Source organism: Symphodus melops (assembly GCF_947650265.1).
Source record: "Symphodus melops genome assembly, chromosome: 18".
Taxonomy (NCBI): Eukaryota; Metazoa; Chordata; class Actinopteri; order Labriformes; family Labridae; genus Symphodus; species Symphodus melops.
The window spans coordinates 10,823,805-10,841,676 of NC_136708.1; the positions used below are offsets into that span (position 1 = coordinate 10,823,805).

At 38.6% G+C, this 17,872-nt stretch overlaps 2 protein-coding genes and 1 long non-coding RNA gene across 4 annotated transcripts in view; 1 reads left to right on the forward strand and 2 right to left on the reverse strand.

Annotated features, from left to right (window-relative positions):
• srd5a1 (steroid-5-alpha-reductase, alpha polypeptide 1 (3-oxo-5 alpha-steroid delta 4-dehydrogenase alpha 1)) overlaps window positions 1–17,872 on the reverse strand; it is a 387,143-nt gene that overhangs the window by 300,144 nt on the left and 69,127 nt on the right. The gene's annotated exons all lie outside the window — the stretch shown is intronic.
• Window positions 1–17,872, reverse strand: part of nrsn1l (neurensin 1-like) — a 229,013-nt gene that overhangs the window by 92,041 nt on the left and 119,100 nt on the right. The gene's annotated exons all lie outside the window — the stretch shown is intronic.
• LOC306839453 lies at window positions 16,005–16,407 on the forward strand. The gene is made up of 2 exons (XR_013781197.1): window positions 16,005–16,203; window positions 16,314–16,407. It is a non-coding gene; the product is annotated as an uncharacterized lncRNA (long non-coding RNA).

The window sequence follows — 17,872 nt, forward strand, 5'->3', positions numbered from 1 at the left end:
GCTTTGCTCTCTGTCGCCAGCAGATGCAAGGCCCTGTCTGAGCCATGTGTTCACCCCAGATACTGCATGTTTGTCTCAGCTCTGTGGATGCCCAAAGGGTTGGTGTCATTATGAGGGAGTGTTACGTAAGACTGGAGCTATCTGGTGTATGAGATCCAAGCAAGAGTCACATTGGCATTTCATGGAAGATGTACCGATGTTGAGCTTTTTTATCAATAAAAAACATCAAATAGATGGTTGTACCTCATTTTTATGTAAAAAAAAACAAACAAAAAAAACCCTTTGGACAACCTCGTGTAAGACATGTGGAAACTAACCGTTGGACACAAATGGGAAAAATATGCTAAAAAATATGTAGGTGTTTAAAAAATAATGTAGGTGTTTAAAAAATAATAGAGCAAACTGCAGACTAAAAGAGCCTTAAGCGTGTGACTGTGTACAAGTCAGTCTTTATTATAAGTGGGTTCTTGTAAGACAAGTAGAAGAAGAAAATATAGTAACAGTATTCACAGTTAAAAGCAAGGGGTGAAATGTAGAATCCAATAATAGAGTGTACAGAGAAGGAAATGCAGACAGGCAGTGAACATCATTGAGGAGAAGTGTATTCATGTACTTGCCTTTTTTTAACTGTCAACGAAGGATGTGCATGCCCACATGTGTGTGTGCTTTTCTGTCTGTTTGTGTTTGTGTGTCCAGCTCTAATACAATTAGAAAACATTTCGGGATTAAGATTTTTAAAACCAGTGGGAAGTCCCTTCACACAGTTCTGATCTGATAACTAAGGACTGATTTGAATACACACACTTCTCTTTATCTGTCTCTATGACTCATCTAGGCAGTTTTTCATTTCTGTTTATTGTGTGGATGTGGCAGACAGTGCAGGTGGCCATCTGAACAGATCACCCTCCTACTGCCATCAGCCCGTTGTTATTGTTACATTGCCATGGAACATAGTGTACTTTAAACCAATACTTTTGGTGGTACATCACTGGCAAGATAGGAATCATACTTTGAGATGGTAACGAAAAAATAGTTAAGTCACAAACAAATAAAAACACAATACAATCCAATATAATTACCCTGAAGTTATTGCATTCAACTTTTATTGGTTTTAAGGCCTTGATTTTTCATCATATTTTACAGGTATAGATTGTGGATAACTCTTGGATACTCCCTTGTAAGTGACAACTTTGTGAGCTAGAAATCCTCTTCCATTTGACAAAGCTGTTAGTAGTGGCATTTATTTGGATTTCTTTCTTCCTTCAGTTCTTTTCCTTTTACACATCCCTTGCCCTTTATGCACCCAAAGGTCCTGGAGACATAGATAGTAGACATACAACACAGCACAGGATATGGGCAATTTAGAGTCATTTGAATGCAAAGGTAAATAAAGAGTGTCCATAAAAAAGGTGAAACAAGACTAATTCCAATGTGGTAGGAAAAAGAACATTACAGATTTGTTGTTGAGAAGAAATAATCCTTTTGAGCCTCCCTCTCTTATAGTTGTCTATCACTGCAGTAATCCAAATGCTTAGGTCAGTATGGATAAAAAAACTTGGAAGTCAAATAAAGGAAACTCGGAAAATGTGTCCCCAGATTGCGATGATCAGGCAAGTGAGATGATTTCTGTGTCACAGCAATGCAGAAAAGTCAAATCAGCACAAAGAAATTTACAGCATGGAGAGCCAGCAAAATACTATTTTACCCATGTAGATATGAGATCTATTGCAGGGTCAAATTGAGAGCATGACACACTCTTGCTCCTGCACACTGAACATGCACATACCAAACTTACTCACAAACCTACATACTGTATATTCACTCACACACTCAGCAACTCTCACAGATGCACCCAGCCACTCTCAGACTCTCTGACACAACGATCGTTTTTTTGGGGGCATTGTCTAAAAGCCAGTGGAGTGGGAAGCAGCGGAAAATGTGAGCAGAGGAGAAGCGTGGGATTGGAAAGGAGAATCAGGAGATGTATTCGTCAACAGATCTTTTTTCTATTTTTCAAAAATCAATATCCTTGCGCTCTTTGGTTTCGTAAACAGAGTATACTTCATTTGACTTGGAGGAATAAAACTGTGGATGTTCAGTGTTTTTGGAAGAGGATATCTCAGAACTGGATCAATGGAGCATCACAGATATGGATATACTGCAAGAGAAAACAGAAAACAGAATTTTATATTTATTTTGGGGGATGACATGCCATCAGAATTTGGAGATGACTTGAGTCGTTGTGGTGTTTGCAGAAACACTGACGATTGAAGACACGGAGCACCTAGGGCTGGAGAAATTAAGCATGATGAGGAAATTAGGCAGAGACTAAAAAGAGGCAGACCGACTTTGAAGAGTATAGAATAGGGAATGCATAGGTTACATAGCATGCAACATATCCATTTTAAATAAAATCCCTCCTATTGCTTAACCAAGATCACAAAGACAACTGCAACACCAATACCTACTAATCTCCTGCATCAATACCTTTCAGTTTCCCAAACCTGTCTACATAAACGTATACCGATGTAGAGCTGGATGCACACCAAATAAACTATCTGATCTCTCACTCAGTCACCCAATATCACCCTGCATCCTCATCCTCTTCATCCGTTGTAGGGAAATCCTCCTCCTTCTGGCGGATCAGGTCAGGCAGGGTAGTTCTGTCCCTGTGTAGCCCAGAGAGTGTTGTCCTCAGCTAGGGCAGCCTCTACAGGGGTCGACAGGGACCAGGCATGGAGCTCTTAGGCTTTCTGCAGCTCCAGACAGAATCCAGACGCACTGACCTACATACGCCACTGTCTGGCTAGAAGAGAAATGAAGAGGAGGGAGCGTGAGAGAAGGATGATGTGGGTGTGGGGGATGCAGAGAGCACGAGAGAGAGAGAGAGAGAGAGAGAGAGAGAGAGAGAGAGGAAGAGAGAGAGAGATGGTTGGTGAATATGATTGAGGGACTGGTAAGAAGAAAAATGAGTGGAGAGGCTCAATTAGCAAAAATACATTAAACAGAGCACATGCAATAATGCAAGGTTGAAAAGGATTAAGATAAAAAGATGGTGCTTAAAATAAAATAACATTAAAATAACATTTCAAATGTATTACTAAAAAAAACCTTTTGCCTTCATCATTTTGTAAATCTTTATTGCCCCACACATCCTCTCGCTACCTGTCTCTGTCTTTGTAGCTTGATTCTCATCACTGGAACGTCTTCACTGTGGGCGGATTAGTCCCTCTCTGTCTGCCTGCTTATCTGTCTACTCTTGTTTTCAGCTGCAGAGGGAGGGGGAGGAGAGCAGAAGGCAGTGTGTGTGGAGGAGAGTGTTTAGCATCACTTGCTCAGTTGTTGTGGCACATCAACTGAATTGTGGGTGTAATTTTTTACTGTTACAGTGTAGCGGAAGCACTGCAGTGCGACAGGAGGAGAATGAAAACATTGTGTACTATGAACTTGTTGTGAACAGTTTGGTTGTCTGTGTGTGTAGGCTCACACTGGTTGTGTCCATTCCTGCAGTGCTCTGATTTTGTGTGTCCACATGGTTGTTTGTGATCATTACACCACTGTGCCAGCATCAACACTAAGCACGGATCAATACCAATAGGGAGAATGATAGATCTTGCTAGTGTAAGTCTAAGCAAGAGCCCATTTAGCTGTGACAGTCAGTCTCTCAGGCAACATTTGTGTGTCATACTAACAACTTCTTGATCCTTAGGTGAATGTATAGGCTCTATGGAGCTAGAAGAAAAGATGTGTGTAAGGTGCAATTTAGCTGGGTTGCAGTCTATCATGGTTAGGTCAGGAACTCACAAAGAGATTTTAAACTTGAAGTTGGTCCAGCCATTAACATGGTTAGTTTTTAATTTATCCTCTAAAGATCTGATTTAACAGGAATTGTCACTATGTGTAGTTCCTCTATTTTATTAGCCCTTGTGTGGGCTGTGGACATATAATAAAGAAAGAATTCTCAAACAAGCAAACAAAGTGTTACTGGAATCAATCATCTGTGTGCAACTGTGTACAGTTAAATAGTGTTCGATAAAATTTGTTTTAACAGGCAATTCCCCAAACTGATCCTATTTCAAGCTTCTTCTTTTCACAATATCAGCTGCTAAATTCTCTTTTAAATAAGTTATAGAAAAAAAATATCAAAGCCAAAAAATAGTATTTGATACAATTTTGCAGGGCAGTAACTGAGGCTGCAAGAAATGAGATGGACAAGAAGGGAAGTAAAAAGTATTCCAAATTGGCATTTCTACTACTAACTTTATTGTTCTAGCTGTGGGTCAAAAGTGATGATGCTGATGTGATGATGATGATGTTTGAATCTATGACAAGTAAAGACAAATAGTATTCTAAATTATCAGAATTGTGAGCATTAACTAGTTAATCACAATTAATAACCATTATTTAAGGTCTGACATTAATGCACTTTTTTCCCTAAAAAATCACGATTAATCTTGTGCACTATGAATAGGCCTTACCATGGATAGGCAACATATTTTAAAGGCTAACCATTTTATTTTTAAATATAATAATATATAATAAATAATCTGATTTTAAACATGCTTTAAAAATGCAATTGATCACAATTAGCTATTAATATTTTGTGATTAATAATGATGAAAAAAGCCCTGTAAATTATACTACTATTTGATCAAACTAAGATTTATACATTTTATGACCACAGCCACAGTTTCAAAACAATGGAACAATGCCTTTATGTCTGCATTGGCATCCTTACATTCTAAATCATGTGTGTTGAAAGGTTGTGTCGTTACAAGGGCTGAGAGTCTTGATCAGTGTTTTAAAAATCTTGTCAAGCATGTTGATGATGGATGGAGCTTAACGGATGTGTTCTCATAAAATAATAATAACTTTATTTATTAGCAACTTAAACACATGGTTGTGTAAGTGTTTTGACATAAAGCAAAAACAAGAACAAAGCAAAAATAATCCAAACACAGTAGACAAAAAACAACACAAATATAGACAATGCGAAATAACCAGAACAATAAAAGACAATCAAACAGCAAGAACCCATACAGCAAAATACCCAACTAACATATTTAACCGACCATCACATGACCCATCATAAAAATGACACCACATAAAAGACTTTAAAACTGAGTTTTAAGAAGAGATTTTAAAGAACTGACTGAATCTGCAAGTCTTATCACCTTAGGAAGGTTGTTCCAAAGTCAAGGCACCTGGATAGAAAATTAGTCTTTTTTATGGTGAAGTTGCAATAAATGGTAAACTTCTGGCAGTGGGTTGGACATTAGTTGATCAGTACCAAGGCTGCTCTTGGTAACATCAGTGGAATTTGGTCGGTTAAATACAATTATATCATATTCAGAGTTCAGCTGAAGAAAGTGCCATCCGGCAGGTGATTTCACTTGAACGCAGCTCGGCTTCTGATCTTCAGGTCTCAGAGGATGGTATATATCTGTGTGACATCTATATACAGTAGCAGTAAAAGGAGACTTTGTGGCCCTCAATTATTTGGTCAAGAGGTAGTATATAAATAGAGAATAAAATGGGACCCAAAAATGAACCTTCAATACAACACATGAGATGTTAGAGGAATCGGTGACAGATTAGAGCAGTGGCAGATGGTGACTGCAAAGGTTCATTCTATTAGATATGAACAAAACCAGCTTAGAATCAGAATCAGTTTTATTGGCCAGGTATGTTTAACACACAAGCTCAATACATAGCTTGTGAAATCAGATGGTTTTTTTTATTCTGCTATTGGTTTATTTTCAGAAAGGCCTTCTCTAGAGGGAAGGGAGTTGGTGGATTTTGCTTATTTAACTGATCACTGAAGTTTTGGAAGTACTGTAAAATTCTGGCATAATCCATTAACCAAGTGGTTTGGAACACCAAGAATAGAGACTTTCCGCAAGTCAGTCATTTATATGATTGTGTGTGTAAGTGTGTTTGTGTGTGTGTGTGTGTGTGTGTGTGTGTATGTGTGTGTGGGGGGGTATTTTTGATGGTGAAAGAGCACATTGTGTTCACGACCTTTATCCTTCGGCTCTTTGCAGGGTTTTTTTTTAACCCAGGCTGTTTTATCAAACCAGGTATCCTGAGATAACCAGAGACAGAGGGAGAAACAGTGACAGTGTTGTACAGCAGCTGAAGATTTTAATGTCTGTACAAGGCAAGTGGACTCATTGAAGTTCATTTAAGTAATACTCTGCACTGCAATAATGTCTGGCTCAGTGAGCAGTGTCTACCTTTATTCTATTTTATTCTGAAACAATCTATGTCAGGTAAGTCTGGAATAAAGTTTCATTAATGGATCATGTAGGTTCTTTTTGTAGTGGCAACATGGTTAAATGTGTTTTAAAATAACTGTGAACCGGTTTACAAGACAAATGGGCAACATAAGTCAGACATTTGGCTAAAAAACAAGAAGTGTAACTTTTCCCAGCTACCACTATCAAAAAGTAACTAAGTTACTAACTGAGTTACTGATTCTCAAAGTGGGGTCCCAGGAACCCCAGTGGTCCGCGAACCACAGCTTGGGGATCTGAGGATTTTTTTTTTTTTTTAAATTGTAAAGTGCAGTGTATCGTTGAAAAAGCATATCTACAAACTGGAACCTCTTGCACCAATAAAAACATCTATTTTGTCCAAGATAAGATAGAATCTTATATTATATCCTGCCCACTTTAGTTTTGTGCCAATAGATCAACTCTGATATGATCATGTCTGTCATTCACTTCATAGTCACAACCTAAAAAGAAAGATCAATGTTATGTAATAATGTAATAAATGTATCATAATTCTAAAGTTGCAACGTACTCCATAGTACATTAAACATTTTATTAATATACAATTTTCAATGTTACAATAATGAGGGGGTCCTTGGAAAAAATTCTCACCTGAAAGAGATCCATGCTCTAGAAAAGTTTAAGAACCCCTAATTTAGTGTGGCTGTGGCACAATTTTACTGTGACAACTGGCACATCTCAAATAACACGGTATTGATTTTGAATATATTTAAGTTATTTACTAATTAGACATCAAAAGGCAACAGACGAAACAGTTATTATATAGAGCATGTTGCAGACAACATACATTTCCTATCTATCTGTCTATAGTCTGACTTACAGATGGTGGAGCAGGCAGTGTCTAAAATCAAGCCGTCTGTTTGTATGAAGTGTGTCCTTGTGTTGAATTGTTGTTCTCATTGCCAGAATTATTCCTTTCTTTGGGAAAAGAAAATTTAACGGATAAACTGTTTGAAATGGACAAGATTTGCAAGGCAGGCCAATTTGTGTGTGACTGTGACTTTTGAGACTTTTGGGGACAATGAGCGGAATTAATCTCAAAGCTATCTCAAGAAAAAGATAGTTTTAAATATCTGCATGTTACCTCCTCCTCTTGCTGTGATAGGCCACACTTCTGTGCCACAGTGTTGCCTCAGCATCACATTACTGGAGCGTGATGTTCCCTGCTTCAGGGAAGTGTGTGTGTGTGTGTGTGTGTGTGTGTGTGTGTGTGTGTGTGTGTGTGTGTTTGTGCCATATTTGGACGACTGGCTGATCTGCACCCTATTCCCTGCTCAGGTGGTCCAGGACAGAGCAGGGTAAGCCAGAGCTGGTGTGCCCAGTACAGGCCCTGAGAGCCTGCTGCTACTACAGGTATTCAGCGGTCTGACCAACTGTTCCTCTGTTATGGTGGCCCTAATACAGATTGTTCTCTCTCCAAACATCAGGTATCTATGACATTCATTAATTCTGTGTTGGAAATCACCAGCTACATTATTGTAAAGCCTGGTTACTGGATGGAATGTTTAGGAATGTCCCAGCAGCTTTTTAGTCGCCCAATTCCGATCTGATTTTTTAAATAATGAGAATCAACCCTGTTCCCATTCCAATACCTATATTTGCCTAGATAAGAGATGGTCCATGTTTTTTTTTATTACAAAAATAATATTTGATAAATTAAGTTACTAAAAGATGTCTTCAGTTTTTTACATTCAGCTCTGTCCAGTTAGTATGGTTGTAAAACTCAAATACAAAACCAAAATTCTACTCACTTTTTTTAACTTTAATATTCAGTCATAAAAACAAATGACAAATTCACGATAAATAAAAAGTACACTTGAATAGAAAAGCCAACAAAAAGTTCAACAAAAAATGAATTAAATAAATAAATAAAAAACATCACACTTCCACTAGAATTAGTGTAAACAGTTTCACTTGAATACACACAAGTTAAACATAAATGTATTTATATATATAAAAAACATGTTCAGAACACAACAATTCATATTGGAACATCTTAACTTAAGTCATTAAAGTGGATTTGGACCTTCTACAACATCTATTCACTGTCACTTAAAATGAAATGAAGGTTCTTGTTTAAGAAAACCAGCATCTCTACCCTGTTGGTAGACAGACGGTTCCTCATCTCATCAATCATGTTGGAGACAGCACTAAAGAGTCTCTCACTCTCCAATGGTGTATGGGTCACAGAGAAACATAGCAGCAGGTGAAGGAAACCATGCAGCATTTACCCTCCATGAATGATTTTCTGATCAGGGGATGGTTTGCTCTGTGAAGTACGTCTGCAACTGAACAATTGCTGATGCGAGGGATCCAATATCCAGCTCTCTCTCTTTTGAAACGTTATCATAAACTCTTCTGGCACATCACTGGCAGACGTCCTTACCTCCAATTTCTCCACCTCTTTAATTAGAGCATCCTTGTCACGTTATGTGGATTTGTGAAGTATCTGAGAGCTACTTATAGTGGCTCCCCATCACATCACCCCTGAGTGGAACATTCTAAGCCCTGTTCTGCAAATTCCACGCATTTATAAAAGGGATTCAAGGTTGGAAGCATGGGATTTTCATGTTTCACTGAAGCGTTATCAAACATTTTAAACAGAACAGAAAAATCAACAAGCATTGCTAAAATCATCTGTAAATTCACATTTTAAAGCTGATATTTAAAAAAACCTTTTTATGCCCTTGGACCCCCCCAGGAGGGGCTCCATGTTACCATTTTCATCCCTGATGAGTTTGAACCCCTGTCCCAGACAGAAAGATCGCTAGAGAGTTTACATGTTGGAGCACCAAAGCCACTTATCTCAACACGTTTGGTGGTGCAACTAATTGTGCTTCAAATCTCCCCTCCTTTTTGGTTGTGTATGTTATCGATTGATTTAATTGCACAACGGAGACAGGAGGGATGCATAAACAGGAATTTATTACAAGACGATTAAAAAATGGTGCAAAAGGGAGGGGTGATCTAAAGTCCCAGGATCCGGTGAGTGGGGGTCGTGCAGTGTCCGTGAATCCCGCAGTGGTGCTCCAGTGAGTGATCAGCAGGCAATCTGAGGCAGACAAATGCTAAAATTAGCTCCACAAGCTAAATAAAAAGGGACAATGTTAAAGTATACTATATAGCTCCGTTCGTGTACTGATATAGGTCGTGAATGGTCACGGAAATTTTATTATGGGTCCTTGAAAAGTCATGGAAAAGTCTTGAAATTTTGTCCATTAAAATTTGTGCGGCAACCCTGTAACTTGGAGTGTTACAAATATAAGCAGATGAGAGATGCTACACGGAGGGGCAGTACCATAGACTGGCAGTACATGAAAACAGACACTTATTTCGAACATTAGCGATTGTATACTTTATAGGCACATAAATGAGATATGTGAACCCCAAAAATGGCATCATATAACTCCTTTAAAAGGCCAAACTTGCTCTTGCTTCTTCTACTTGCTCCTTGCTCTACTTTTGGGTTACATGACTCCTGTCTGTTGCTATGCAAATACACCTCCTAAATTGTAGGTACCTTTCTACACTTTTCGCACTCCTTTTATTAATGAATATACCTGAAGTTATACCCTTAGAGCTACAGGCCAATATAAAATTTCTGTGGCTTGTCAAAAATGCATAAATCTCGTGTGTGTGATCAACTAAAAGAGTTTCTAACCTCAAATGATCTTCTCTTAAAACTGCAATCAGGCTTCAGGAAAAAGCACAGTACCTTCACTGCGGCTACCAAAGTGATCAATGATATACTTGTTGTTCTTGATAAAAAGCAGTACTGTGCTTCACTTTTTAGTGATCTGTCAGAGGCACAGGCTTCTTTGTCTAAGCTTGTCAGAGCATGTTTCCTATTTCACAAATTATTTTAATGACAGGACTCAGTGTATTATATATTATGGTCTGTACTCTTAATCAATTAAAACGCAACAAATGTGTTATTGAAGTTATTGTAAAAGTGGTTTTCCAGTCAATGTAATTTCCAATTTCATATTCAATTTGGTGCTCTGTGTCGTCAAAAGCTTTAAAATTCATATTTTCATACTGACTGGATAGAATTTGTAGATCTTCACTCACACAGTCCTTTCCAAAGTCAACAAACTCATCTTCATCATTGTCTCTGAATGTAAACAGATTTCATGCTAAATCCTCATGATCCATTATTTTATATAGTTACAGTTTTTACCCTTCCCCTTTTTTTTCTTTACCACACAATCCACGCCTCTGAACTCCAAATTGCATAAACGACTCCAAACTCAAATATTCCATGGTGAGAATGTATTGCTCATTTATATTGTTCTAAGCCTCATGCATTCTCAAACCACTCCTACTACTACTTCCTCTATCTCTCGTTGTGAGTTAACCATGAGCTAACCATGGGCATGTATCATCTTGGAATTAACCAACAGACTCTGCCAATCTCAACCAATCACCCTGATGCCGTCTAAAAACAGTCTATCTCTCCCACAGCCATTCTGTCATTTCAGTGGAACTGCTGCAACACACTTGCAGAGTGCGTGTTCATGCGGGCAGCGGAAGGCGCATTACTTTCTTACTATGTGTGTCTTGGTTAAAATCTGTCTCTGTTACATTTTATTGGGCACAGATAGATAAATAAAACAATAAACCATGACTTATTACAGAAAGGGCATAAAAATAGTTTGCAACTCAGAACAAAAACATTGATACAGTTAATGTCTTCTTTTTTCAAAATTAAAAAAAAAGGCTGCAGACAGCACAGATTGCCTTATTTTGGAAAAGGCACCCAGAACCAAATTGTGAGTCACTCTCTGAAGATAAAGACAGACTCACGCTTTCTGTTTGTCTGGCATCTTAATGTGATAGACAGATGAGTCATTACTGTGTCCCTGAGCTGACAGGCTGATGAGGGAAAAAAAGCGGATATGTGACTGAAGAAAAAGACAAGGTTTTTCTGAATACTTTTAAACACCATGTTTAAGTCCTTGTACAAAATGCTTATTGTAATTAACACCGAAGATATGTGTGCCCTTATTAAGCAGATGAGTGCTCCGTGCCCCAGAGGTGGGACAAAGTCATTGGTTTGTAAATCACAAGTAATAACGGGCGAGTTTCAAGTCGAGTCACAAGTAAAGACAGGTAAGTCCCAAGTCAGGTCTCAAATGTCCTAACCTTTGGATTTCAAGTCTTTAACAAGTCATGAGCTATTTCCACCAAATGAAATGCCATTTTAATAGAGTAACACTCTGTTACAGTTGGAAATCATGATTGCTATTTATATGGTTTCATTTAGCCTACTAGTGTTACTGACGGTTTTATTTATTTATTTTTTCTAAATTCTCTTTCATCATTCTCTTTTCATTTTTAACGATGCGCACCACTGAATCAGGTCACTGATTTTAGGGGATGTACGCCTATTCAGGAATTTAAGGTATGGGTGCTTGGAGTATCCAAAAAGCAGGAAAAGGATATTACTTTATTGATCCCCAATGGGGAAATTCAGGAAAACGGCCACGTATTTTCGAAAACGTTTATTGAATATGAAATAACAACCAAATGAACAGTGAATGACAACAATTATTATCGCTCTTGAGAGTAAGATGTTTTTTTCTGAAAGGTTATTAAGATATTTCAAGTTTAATTCAGCTAAAATGTCAATGAGAGCTTTGATATTCTGGTCATATTGAAATGTTTTAAAGCAAAATCTGTGAAAGGTGACAAAGATATTTCAATGGATTCTTTTTCCACGTGTCCCTGACTATCATCTTGAGAATTTTCAGAAGATTTTACTGTACAGTTGTTTTTAGAAAAAATAAGGTTTGTTCCATTTAATTTTCATTGAGAGATATCATATTTTAGTATTAGTATTAGTACTCAGTATTTTATTTTGAAAAATCTGTGAAAGGTGACAAAGATGTTTCAATGGATCCTTGTTCCCCATGGCCCTGACTATTACCCCTATGATTTTCAGCATATTTTACTGTACAGTTTTTGAGAAAAATAAAGGTCAGTTTCACTCAAATTGCATTGAGGCACGTTCATATTTTAGTCATATTCAGAATTTTATTTTGAAAAATCTGAGTGAGGTGACAAAGATACGGCACGCATTTTGCTGCGTTTCCATAGACTAATCACAGGAAAGATTCCCAAAATAACAGATCCGTACCGTCCCACTTTTTGGGACCCTTCCGTTGGGGTGCCAAGAATATCACTAAACACTGCAGTGCGCTGATTAGTCAAACGAATCGCCACTTCCCGTGTGACGTCGGCAAACAAAACCCCGCTGTGTTTAAACCATTGACTGTAATACACAGGCGATTGTTTAGGTCTGTATTTCTCCTCGTGGCACACAGCCTTCTCTGAAACAAAGCTTGATTTTGAAGTTTTTTTGTAATAAAGAGTAACATGTCAGTGACAGAGTAGATGAATTGCTGCAGTTGGTTTTGTTTGTGTTGCGTTTTTGTCCTTTGTTGAATTTATTAATTAGTGGTTAGCTGTTAGCTGCTATCGCGTGATGCTATCGCGTGATGCTATTACGTAGCGGCTATCGGCATCCGGCTTACACGCCGCCCACCAAATAAGGCACGGGCGGCTGTGGAAACGCAAATGGAATCAGGCTAAATCGAACCAAACCGTACCATACTGTACTGATCCGTACCGGACTGCTGTGTGGAAACGGGGCTTATGGGTCGGTAATTTGGGGATCTTTACCTGCTTTAGTCTTTAGTCTACAAAATAGGTACCAAGATGAACTGAACTGAACCGCTTGGTGGAAATGGGGCTTAAATTAACAATGTTTGTTGCAGAGAGACAGAAAGAGAGAAAAAAGGCAGGAGGAAATACAGAAATACAATAAGGGAGGGAATAAGGTTATGGATGGACATGTTATGTCCAGGACACTCTTGAAAAAGAGATTTTTAATCTCAATGAGTTTATCTTCCTGGTTAAATAAAGGTTATAATAATGTGAGGAGGAATTAAGGTAAAAGGGATAAATAGGGTGATGAAAAATAAGGATGGATGAATCAAACAGACAGGAGGGATGAGCTCAGATGGCAGTGGATAATTCTGTGTGATTGGAGGAAAAGGGGAAGGGAGTGAGTGAAGAGAAATGAGGACAATATAGGTCAAATCAGTTCAGAGCAAATGGTAAGAATGGAAATATAAAAGCATCATGCAAAGAAACAAAGAAGTCTTTTGACTGAGATGCTATATTCAAAGAAAATGTGTTACTGATATAGCTATTTTCTGTATTTCATTCAGTTTAATCGAGATGCTTTTTGAAACTGTTTATCTAACAATCATACAAACAGCATTCCAAATTTGACAGAAGAGATGAAGAAAAAATATTAATAAAGTATGCGATCAGTCTACGGAAAGACTTGTGCTAGAAAGTATTATTTGAAGTGGTCATAACTGAAGTTGTTAATAGGTGACATGAGGACACACACTATATTCACGTGGTGTGCTTGACTGCTGCACATGACCGTTCTATATGTGGTGCGGCAGTATGAGTCACTGCAGTAGGGGTGAGGGGAGGTGTCTCCATATAGGGTTCACCTCAAAAGCACCTACCCTGGGCATTCACTGCCCCGGTTTAACCCCGTTACAACAGGATTATTATTTATTTAGTATATGGTTGTCAAGCAATGTTGCTGGATTCATGGTGTATGGCTATGTGCTTTTGTTATCCAAAAGCATGTAAATGAAGGGTTGGATACCTGAATCATGTCAGCTTTTTTTATAGCTTTTTCCATTGCTTGTCCCTTTATCTGTTATGTAGTTAAGCAAATACTGTGTTTGGTTGGTGTAGATATAGCCCAATTATCTTTTCTGCATTGTGGATGTTGCGTCTGTTGGCATGGATGCCACATACCACACAACATCCTTGACTCTCAGCCACCACCATGAGACTGTGTTGTCTTCACAACCTGTGCCGTCCTCATTCATGAGCGCCCTGCTCTGACCTTTTTTAGCAGCAAGGAGGTGTGGGCAACAGGAATGCAAGAATATGAAGGAGAAATCCTTCCTGCCATATAATCCATGTATAATCCAACATATAATATAATGGTTTTTTTTGTAAAGTTTCTCAAGATAACACTTGTGAATTTGTGCTATACCATTAACGATTCATTGTTTGGTTGTGTCATGTTCAGAAATAGAAAAACAGGGAGGAGAACTCAATTGCAGTAAAACTAAGAATATTTATTAAACAAAAGCCAAAAACAAATAACTTACGTAAGTAACGAATCCAGACAAATCCAAACCAAATACATCCAGTTAAAAGAGGGAGACAAACGACAATTTACAGACTTCAGAGGGGTATTGCACAAAACGAAGATAAGGGATTAAGGCTGTATGTGTTGGTTATCCTGGCTGAATTTAGCCTCAAGTCGGTTGCATGAAAGCAGATCAAACTTAACAAGTTACTATGGTGATTTAGTCTCTGCAGCTAGCCTGCTCCAGACCATTCTAACAGCCTGGCTAAAATTAATCCTAGTGATTCACCTGTATTTCCACCGTCAATCCTATGAGGAATTATTAAATATTACACATACATTGTACTTTCTCATTTCATTTAAATCTAATGGCTGTTTATAATCACAACCGTCTTTTAATATATTATGTTATATTTCTATGCTAATGAAGACTGGTTGTCAAATTGCTTTGCTGGTTTTATAAATGTGTTTTATTGCAGTAATTGCTGATGAAGTTGCAAAGGTCTATATATATATATATATATATATATATATATATATATATATATATATATATATATATATGTGCAGTAGATACAGTAATTGTGTGTTTATGTTTTGGATGGTATGGGTTGTTGTTGTCTCAAACCTACACACCTCTTTTATATATACTCAGTCTCAATGAGCCTCTGCTTAACTGTCTGCCTAGAATAGGCTGTTTCCAAGACAACTTGTCTCCATGACAACCTCATCGCTTAAGTCTCCTGCCTCCATAATCCATCTCCAAATTCCCAGCTCTGTCATCTCAACCCATTTACACCAACCAATGCTCCATCATTTATCTCTCTTTCTCTCATGCACATCCTCTCTCTGTGTCTATTCTAGAAAATCTAGAAAATGTGAGTAAAAGATTTTGCATACAAGATCCTCAGTCTTGAAAGTATTCGGTATAGTTATAAGAAACCACAGTGGGAAGTGGTCAAATGAGTTGTTGGATGGATAGAAAAATGGAGGTGAGAATTGGTGATGGCTGTAATCCTCTGCACACCACTGCAACATTAGACCTGTTTTTGTTTCTCCTTCACCTCCGTATATGTCTCAAATATGTCTTGCAATGATGTGAGAGCACAGTCAACAACAGTGTTAAAGAATGTCACCTCAATCTTCTTCAGTGCATCATTCATGGGCTCATCTGTAGCCTCATAGGCAAACTGCCTTTTAGTACTCCTCAGTCTCTTCTCTCTTAGTTCTGGCTCTATTTTAAGGGCATCACAAAGTTCCTTGGCAGTTGACTGAGCATCAGCAAACCCAGTCTGTCTGTACTCAGAGAGAGAGGTTTTTGCCCTTCCAATGGGTTTGACAGTCAATATGCATTGAACTTGACTGAAGCAGCTTGTTCACCTGGTTTATGGAGGTCAGAATGTCACAACTGAGCAAATCAAAAATCTGCCAGAGCCTGGGCCAGTAGCTTCCTCAGTTACCAGATATCCAAAGAAGTATACTTAACTTCTGGCTTGGGTGTGAGGTTTCAGTTCTGTTTTGTTTTTTCTGTGTGAGTTGTCTTTTCTCCCCCTCCCTTCTCTGGTCCTTTTTCCCTCTGCAGGTATGTGAGTGGCAGGGGGTGTGGCTGGCTCCTCCAGGCAGCAGACGAGGCACACCTGTCTCCCATCTAATCAACCCCTCCATATAAACCTGGCTGTCACCCTACTCCTGTGCCAGATAATTCCGTATTACTCGGTAGTGGTCACGTATTGCCTTCCAGCATATTGTTTGATAACCTCTTGTGGTTTTTGTGCTCTCGTTTTTTGGAACAGTTGGACTGATCGTATGTTTTTCCTTTTTTCTAGTTTTTTGGTGTGCCTCCTGGATCGTTGTGCCAGCCAGCCTCCTGCCTTCACTGCCTGCTCCTTTGTTTGGAACATTAAATATCTTTTGGTTAAACCACTTGTGTTCGTCTCTGTCTCTGCATTTTGGGGTCCACCTAAAACAAAACCTAACATTGGGTTTCAATTATCATATTTTATCTAATCTTGTATGATATGAATTAAATTCACCATAGATGGTGACATTTTTAGCGCCATAAATATAGCCATATACTTCTATTAAAAGCATAGATTGATAGGCTATAAACCTGAGCCAACACATGACCACCACCTGGTCAATTAACAACTCCTTTTTCCAACAGAGCTGAATATATGCAGTTAACAAGACATTTAATAAATGATCATCAGGGCCGCTTGAAAATGTTATCTCCAGTCCACATCTAGACACAATTATCATCTCTCCTGTCTCATGATTAGCACTAGCAGACATGCTAGCAGCTTGAGTAAACGAGTATTGAATTGAGGTATCCAGCATTCATTCTTTTCACTTAATAAAACTCCGTTCAAAATATGGGAAATATTACTTTCATACAATGTAATAATTTAGAAAAACTTAACTGAGAGAAAGAGTGCCTATTTCAGTAGGCTATTTTCGCAATCACATATATCCTTTTCACACATATGGAAGTATCCCAAACAGCTACAGAGATTACCCATCACAACCCCTCCTGACATTTTTATACTGTAACTGCTTCACGGTGCAAAGAGTGTATTCATGCAATCACGTAATTGAACAGCTGCATCATGTTTTCAGTTCATCAGTATGTTATTCTCTGCACTTTTGTGGATGTTGCCATTCCATTGGACTACACATAGCATTGATACTAAATATTGCAAATATTGTCATTATAGCATTGTGAAAACGACTCTGTTGCTTGATCTGCTATATTGCTTTGTCCGCTTAAAGCGGCTCTTCAAAGTGGGAATGAAAGCCCAATTCCCTTTCAGAGTTAGTTACTAAACACACAGCCTATAGGCCAGGTGATTTGGTGTGGGTTGACCTTCCAGTCCTTGCCAGACAAAAGCTCTCACCTAAGTGGACTGACCCTTTCAAAGTGCTTCGATGCTGTGAATCAGGCTCAAATGACATTGAAGTAACCTATGAAATGTTGGACCAACGAGATCCCAAAGCTAAGCCTAGGGGCATTCACTACAACCGCCTGAAACCTCATCGCTCATCTTGGTCAGCTGAAAAGACCCCAGCCTTACCTTCAGAACTGACACCACCAGGTCATTTTCCTGGACCCCCACAGCTTACTGCACTCTCTTTACTGGGGCCCATCCACATTAGACTGCTCTTCGAATTCAACGAGAACTCAGACTACAGGCGTCCCTTTGCCCCAGACATTCACTCGTACCTTAGCAGCAGGGGGCAATATTGCTCAGACTGGATCTGCCAGTGAACTGTCCCCCGTTGTCCAGCCTGTAGCAGACATGAGGACTGGGTTTGGACATTGTGTGCGTCCCCCAGTGCGTTACAGATATGATGACTATTGCTAATTTCTGATGGTATTCTAAAATGT